This window comes from Mastomys coucha, unplaced genomic scaffold, assembly GCF_008632895.1.
Source record: "Mastomys coucha isolate ucsf_1 unplaced genomic scaffold, UCSF_Mcou_1 pScaffold20, whole genome shotgun sequence".
Lineage (NCBI taxonomy): Eukaryota > Metazoa > Chordata > Mammalia > Rodentia > Muridae > Mastomys > Mastomys coucha.
This window is the reverse complement of record NW_022196903.1, coordinates 48,134,107-48,141,946: the sequence shown is the minus strand read 5'-3', so window position 1 is coordinate 48,141,946 and position 7,840 is coordinate 48,134,107. Positions and strand designations below refer to the sequence as shown.

The 7,840-nt window shown below is 42.4% G+C and overlaps 1 pseudogene; it reads left to right on the top strand.

The window, feature by feature from the left end:
• Window positions 1–7,422, top strand: part of LOC116099853 — a 12,293-nt pseudogene extending 4,871 nt beyond the window's left edge.
• The last annotated feature ends 418 nt before the right edge of the window (window positions 7,423–7,840 follow it).

Sequence of the window (7,840 nt, the reverse complement as noted above, 5' to 3'; positions counted from 1 at the left end):
GTGGTGGTGGTGATGGTGGTGGTGGTGGTGGTGGTGTTTTAGAAAATAAAATAAAATAGGTCCCACTAGCATCACAAAACAAAGCATATGATAGAAGCAGCACCTGCCTACCTGAAGCGAAGCCAGCCAAGGGACAGGCAGACAGTAGGTCCTCTGAAGCCAGCCAAGGGACAGGCAGACAGTAGGTCCTCTGAATTGTCTTCTTAAACTTTCCTAAGGTGATCCTTGCTGGTTTCACAAAAGCAAAATCATGTTTTCATTTAAGATATCTGCTCTTTTAAAAAGATGAAAAAGATGTAAACATATCACATCAGAACACTGTCTATACCCTAATTCAGACAGTCTGTCAAAAGTCAGCCTTAAGACAACTGGAAAAATATTGTCTTGATCTGCACAATAGATCAAAGATTTCTCTGTGAAGCATAACAGTGAACTTGAAAACTATTTTAATATCTTTTTATTTTGGAACACAGCAGGAGGTAGAGGTAAGAGATATTTTAATATGTTTCAATAACTCAATCTAAAGAAGAGAGTATGTTTAGATGTGGCAAGAGCTTAAAAATGCAAGTAAACAGAATTTGTTTATGCTTGAAATTTTATAATTAAAAATTTCTCATACAAATACCTATAAGTATATAACGCTGCTATTAGAATTACTCTAGAGAGCAAAATTTATATAAAACTCTTGAAGCTGTATGGCTGGATTAGATATTAGGTATTTTCCAGTGGACCACCCAGCCCTGTGTCCCAGATGCAGGATCTGACTCCCTCCAGCTCCTCCAAGTGACTCAACCAGTGCTCCTTCACCAAATGGCAACCAGAAAAAGCATGAGCATGCTATTCTCCAGCCCTTGTGTTATACTCTTAGAAAGGTATCACCCATGGATATCTTCTAGAAGCTAGCAGCTCATTTACTCATCCTAGATAGATGTTGGCATTAGTCGATTCTCCTCATTCTCCCCAGCCTCATCTACTTTCTTGCCCTTCCTTCTCTACCCACAGGCTTCCGATACCCTAGGCTCCCAGAATTCTTCACAACTCTTCATTTTACACCATTCTCTGAGGTCCATCTCAAGTTCCTCCCAAAATGTCACTCAGCTTCAAAGATCAAAACAATGGGACAGTCTACTCTCCTTGAGTAGAAAGCATTCTTATTCCTCTCTGGATATTGCTTGGAGCCCCATTGTTGCCTAGCTTTTACTTTCTTCCTTCTTTATAGTAAGCCACCTAAATGATCTACCCATTTTCAATAACTTCATATCAGGCAAGTAAAGACATCAAGGAGGAACAAGAAGAGAAAAGAGATGCTGAGGCCAAGTGTGGTCAGCTCTGTAAGTAGTAACGGAAGGGGTCAGAGTGAGAAGGTCAAAGACAAGCAAGTTTTACAAGTATGCAAAAGAAACCTGACCTTTTCCCAGCTGAGAGCTTCAGGTTCTGAGAAAAGCCAGCCTGTGAGGGGAGGGCTAGATGAGAATTATTCTGACATGGGCAAAATCAAGACAATCAGTTCAGCAAAGGGGATATGGCAGCACCAAGTAGGTCCTCAAACTGGAAAGATGAAGAAAGATCAGCAGGATATCATCCCTGAAACAGGGGTCAGGGTGGACCTCTATCCCAACAGAGGAAAGAGATTGCACATCAGAAGCACAATCCTAAACCAAGCTTTATGTGACTTTTCCCCTGGAACTGTGAACAAACATGTGCTCCTCTCAGCCTAAATGTCAATATCAGACCAAAGAAATGATTCCATACAAAGCAATAATGATGAGCCAAGGAGTTTACTGTGGCTACTTTAAAGAGCATAGGTGAAAGGATACTTATAAAGTATGGATGACCTCAAAACAGCAAGATCACCAAAAAGCCCACCCAACGTAAGTGATGACTCAGAGGCACCATATAGCTTGTAGTCAACGCCACTGAGGTATCTCTACTTCCTGCAGTTGTGGGCTGCTTTTATAAAATTGTGAATCTTCTCTCCCTAGGACCTCCCTAAGCTGTGTCCGTTTTATTAGCTTCCTGAGTCCTATAAGCTTCCTTCCTCCTTCTAGGTGAGATTGTTTCAGTCTGGAAGAGATAAGCTTCACAACACCTGACAAGATAGATGTGCATACAGATGGACCCAGAGGGAAGAGGAAAGCCACAGGCAAGCAGTGCATGGGCAAGGCTTGCTAATTCCCCTCATATTTACAAACTCTGACCTAAATGGTAGGAGAATAGAGTTATGTTAAGGCTATGGATAAGAATCAAAGAATAGGTGGATAGATAGATAGATAGATAGATAGATAGATAGATAGATAGATAGATAGATAGATAGATAGATAGAAGACACACATAGAGAGACTATAAGAAATTGTATCACTGAACTATGGAGACTGGCAAATCCAAAACTCCACAGTGGAGGATGGCAGACTGAGGAAAGCTGATCCTCCAGTCTGAGTCTTGAAGCAATCTGCTGTAGAGTTGTCTCTTGCTTAGGGGAAGCTGAGTTTTTTGTTCTGTTAGGTTCTCCCACCCATTGGGTAAGGCCCACCCACATCATGCCTGGCAGCTTGGGTTAATCTCTTCTAAAACCATGACCACAGAGAGTCTGATTTAATAGAAATGCCTCAGTCTTGGTAAATGAGTAATGATTGGCTCAAGAGGCCACTCCTCCTTTCTCCTAAGTGGCTCCTCCCCTCTTGCCAGGCCATCAGCATACCTTGTCTAGTGCAGCCCCTCAAGCTGGATAAGTGAATAAGTCATATAAGGCCACAAAATAATATTTAACCAAAGATTTGAGAACCCCATAACCCAGTCAAGTCAACACATTAGAAATGTCTCCATTGTTGCCAAAATAGAAAGAGGTTTGTCCTGATGGTATTCTTGCAAGAGGCAGGAGATAATTGGCAGGGCCCTTATGGGGCTGGATGAGAAAGGGTACTCAGAAATGGCCCAGTGAGAGATGACCACTTAGCTTGTAAAGAAGGAGTTGCCTCCTATGCCAATCACTGCAGTCTAGACACCGGAGCCAATCTGCCTGGCTTTAGTCTAGGTCTACCTTTTATAACTTGAATGAGCCAGTTCCTCTTCTGGCACCTCACTTTCCTCCTCTCTAAGATGAAGCAAGTGGCAATATCTAAATCCAATGCAACATCTTAAGTCCACAGGCCAGAGGCTGGCAAAGCATAATGCAGAGCTGGTAAGCCTGGCACAAAGTCAATGCTGTGGAACTGCTTGGTGGCTTTAGTTTAAGGACCATAGTGGCTGTGCTCTGTGCTCTCAGCATTCTGGAAAGCTCAATCTGAATTCTTTCTTCAAATACTGAAACATAATAAGGACCAGCCTCATAACTGGTCTTTCTTACTCCAAATTACACTTCAGGCCCATGTTTTTACAAAGCAAATCCACTTACGTTGCCCAACTGAAACTCACCTAAGGTTTCCTGTTACCTTAGGAGAGAGCCCTGAATCCATACCATGCCCTGTATTGTGTCCTAATTTATTCTGAACAGGTCTCAGCATACACTCACCTCATACCTATATCTAGAAGTCCCCCAAGACATAGAGCTTGCCAGCTTCCCCACATTCTTGGAATCGACTTCAGAACCTGCAGGGCCATAGCCTGTGCTTAGAGCAGCTGTCCTTGGGCAGGTTATAAATCAGTGGTACACTGCTTGAGTAGCACTATGATTCGCATTTCCAATACTAGAAAGGAAGTCTTCCTAACCCGTGACCAGGTAGTCCATGCTTCTATTGGGTACAAATCCACAGAAATGTAACTAAATGTCCCACCACTGTCTGTCTTCTTCCTCAGTGCGCCTCTGACATCGGGAACCAACCTTGGCTTTGGAATTCCACAAAGTTCCAGCCACATAGAGCTCAAGCAGTGTGTATGAACACAACTTAGCTCTAAAGATGACAAGGTCAGCCCCCAACCAGGCCCTACTGTCTGAAATGTTGTGTTGGGATTCTGAAACTGCCATGCAGTGGTCGGGTGACCCCTTTTGCATAATTTTATGGAAAAGTAGAAAGTTGTTTCTCACAGTTTCAAAGACTAGAAAACCTGAGATTGAAGTGCCACCAAGTTTGCTATCTAGCACAGGTTCTGGTTTCTCCTTCCCTAATACCAATCTATTCCTACATTCCCAAGAAAGGAAAGATACTGTGTCCAGAAGAAAAGATAGAGGCCCAGAAGGGGCAAGCCATACCCTTTAATAACACAGTGGTTGGTTCACAAGATGGAGCCTGATCACCCACTAAAGCCCAGCAATGAGTGTGTGTCAGCAGTCATGGAACGAGCAATGCCTGCCTGCACTGCAGTGTGTTTGGGAGTAACAAGGGCACTTGGCATCCATCTCTTTGCATGCTAAAAATTAACCTTTCATACAACACTATCATGTTTAAGATCAAACAATAAAGTTAAAAGAAAAAAAGGTGGTATTAACCAAACAGCCTGAAGCTGTTCGTGCCACATTTACACTGTAAATAACAAGTAAACCTAAGTTTAGCATCCAGTAAATATATCTCTGTCTTAAGGTTTTATTTCTCTAAAGAGACACCATGACCAATGCAACTCTTATAAAGGAAAACATTTAATTGGGACTGGCTTACAGTTTTACAGGTTCAGTCCATTATCATCAAGGCAGGAAGCATGGCAGCCTTCAAGCAGACATGGTGCTGGAGGAGCTGAGAGTTCCACATATCAATCCACAGGTAGCCGGTAGAAGACTGTCTTCTGCAGGCATCCAGGAGAAGGGTTTCCTCTGCCCTGGACAGAGTTTAAGCAAAGAACCTCAAAGCCCACCCCCAGAATGTCACAATTCCTCCAAAAAAGGCCATACCCACTCCAAGGCCACATCTCCTAATGGTGCCACTTCTCATGGGCTAAGCATATTCAAACCGCCACATTCCACTCCCTAACCCCCACAGGTGTGTTCAAACACATGATTCTATGGAGTCCATACCTAGCCATAGCATAATTCAAAATACATTGAGTCCAACTCCAAAATCTCCATACTGCATTCTGAGTACAGCAGAGTGTGGTTGAGGAGTCACTTTATTGCTGTACTTCTTTAGCAGAACAGTATACTTGGCTTTTCCTTAGGGAAAGCATTTTTTAATGTAAAAATTCTTTTGATTACTCATGAAAATGAACGTTTTCACCTGCTCTCATTTAGATACATACTGTTGTGCTATAAATCCATGATTCCGGTCATTTTCTTTTCTTGTAAGTTTGTGTTATTTTGATGCATGTTTAAACCATTAACAATTTCTATCATCAGGATTCTTACCTATTTTATTTTTACTTAAGACTGTGCTCATATACTTTAAATAACAAAACAAAATAAATGATAATAAGATAAAACAAAAATATTGTATAGAACAAACCAAGAGAAGGAAAAGAGCCCAAGAAAAGGCACAGGAATCAGATCCATTCATTCACATACTCAGGAATCCCATAAAAACACTAAACTGGAAGCCATAATAAATTAACATATGTACATATATATACACACATATATACATATATATATATATACACACACAGAGAGGACCTGGTGTAGACCTATGCAGGTCCTGTACATGCTGCTTTAGTCTCTGTGAGTCCATATGAGATTGAGCCATGTTGATTTGGAGAGCCTTGTGTCTTGATGTCCTCCACCCTCTCTGGCTTTCATACTCTTTCTGCCCCCTCGTTCATGGGATGCCCTGAGACCTAAGGGGAGCGTTTAATAGAGACATCCCATTTAGAGCTGAATGTCCCAAGACCTCTCATTCTCTGTAGAACATCTAGCTGTAGATCTCTGTGTTCCCCCATCAGCCACAGGAAGAAGCTTCTCTGTGATGACTGAGCAAGGAATGTGCTCACATCTTTAATGGAAGACTTCTAGATTAAAACAAAGCACAGAGAACAGTCCGGAGCCTATGTCTGCCCTAGCTTTCCTCAACTATAAATATACTGTTTAGGCATTGAACTGAACTGTTTGATTATTTACGTAGGGGTGGGTCAAAAAATGGTTGTTGAGTTGCAGGGAAGGGTAAGAAAGAAGAAGAAGAAACACACCATTTCCTGCCCAACCCCAGCCCCACACCCAGAGCAATCAACAGTTCCTGACTTGAACCAGATCCCGTTCTAAATCCAGTAGCCACATCTTCAAGCCATTGCTGGCCCCTTCTCCCATCTGCTGTCTCCTGCTGGCCTACTCACATTCCTGTCTTTGTCTGGGATGGTTCTCTCATCTCCAAGAATCTGCCATGATCTGCCAGTGAACTGAAGAGACTGTATCTCCCACTGCCCCCTGCACTGAATACCCAGAGCTCCAAAAGCACAATTGTGTGGCCAGTCAACAGAACCTAGCAGTCTATGCATATCTCTGCAACAAGACCACACCCACTGGCTGGACACCAGATCAGGGCATCCAGATTGGTCTGGACAACCCGACCACCTCTTTATCAAGACTGTGGGCATGGTGGCTGGAGATGAGGAAACTTATGTATGAGATATTTGCTGAACCATTTGAGCCTATGATCCAAAAGGGAAATAATGGATATGACCCTTGAACAATGAAGCTCACTGCTGACCTTGATGCCAGTAAAATCTGTCTGGCTCCTTTGATGAAAGGTATGTTATTGCTGTCAAGAGTCAGAACTGGACAAAGTATCAGGGGACTCAATCTCCCTCCAGCCTGCACTCAGGCAGAGCGAGAATAAGTAGAATGTGCTGTGGTGGATGTACTGAGTGGCCGGAAGGGTGACCTGGCTGGGTGATACCGTGGGCTCAGTGAGATGACAGAGGCTAAACAGCCACAGCTTATTGATGACTGTTTTCTGTTTGATCCCATTGCTGACCACAGTAGGAATGGCTAAGAGTGACCAGATGCTCAACAATAAGAAGAGTTTCTTGATCTGGGTGAATGAGGAAGACCACACATGGGTTATCTCTTTGGAGAAAGGTAGTGATGTGAAGGGTGGGTTTGAGAAAGGTAGAGTAGCTGGTGCAAAATGGAGAATGGGAGCTCGTGTGAATTGAGCATTTGGGACACATCTTTACCTAGCCATCATACCTGAAGACTGGACTTCAGTCAGGAGTGTATATCAAACTGCTACTGCTCGGCAAAGACAGCCTCTTCCCAGTGATCCTGAAGAACTTAAGACCCCAAAACTGTGGAACTGGAGGAGGGGAACACTGCTGCCATAGGCAGCATCTTTTGGCATCTCTAATTTGGAATGATTTGGCAAGTCAGAGGTGGAGCTGGTACAACTGGTCGTCAATGGAGTAAACTATTTGATTGACTGTGAATGGTGTCTGGAGAGAGGCCAGCAAACATTAACTACCCATCCCCAGCAGATGAATCAAGATCCCAAGAACTTTTGGATATTTAACATTCTACTTGCTCTAAACCTCCCCCTTCTTCCCTGTCCTAGCAAGGACTCCACAGTATAAAAAGAAAAAGTGTTTTTTCTTAGCAATATTGTCTGACTTATGAATTTTCTAAACTACATTTATTTCTTTTCACTGTCATTGAAAATTAAATGGGTAGTTTCTTTTATAGGTGTTTAAATTTTATTTTGAACACTTGTGCAAAAATATTATAAAATGTAGTTCACGTTAACTGGTCCCACATTTCTTGAGTTCTTTTCCACAATAATCCTAAGTTAAATACATATGCATTTATATGTGTGTTGGACTGTGTCCATAAGCTTTTAGACAGTGAAAAATTGGCCACTGGAGGAAAACTGGATATTTACATCAATCCTATTCTCTTACAGACTTGTAGAAGTCCCAACACAGTATACAATTCCTATTTATCTTCCACAAGCACACAAATATTTGTGTCAAACAACCTAATCGGAAGACCATT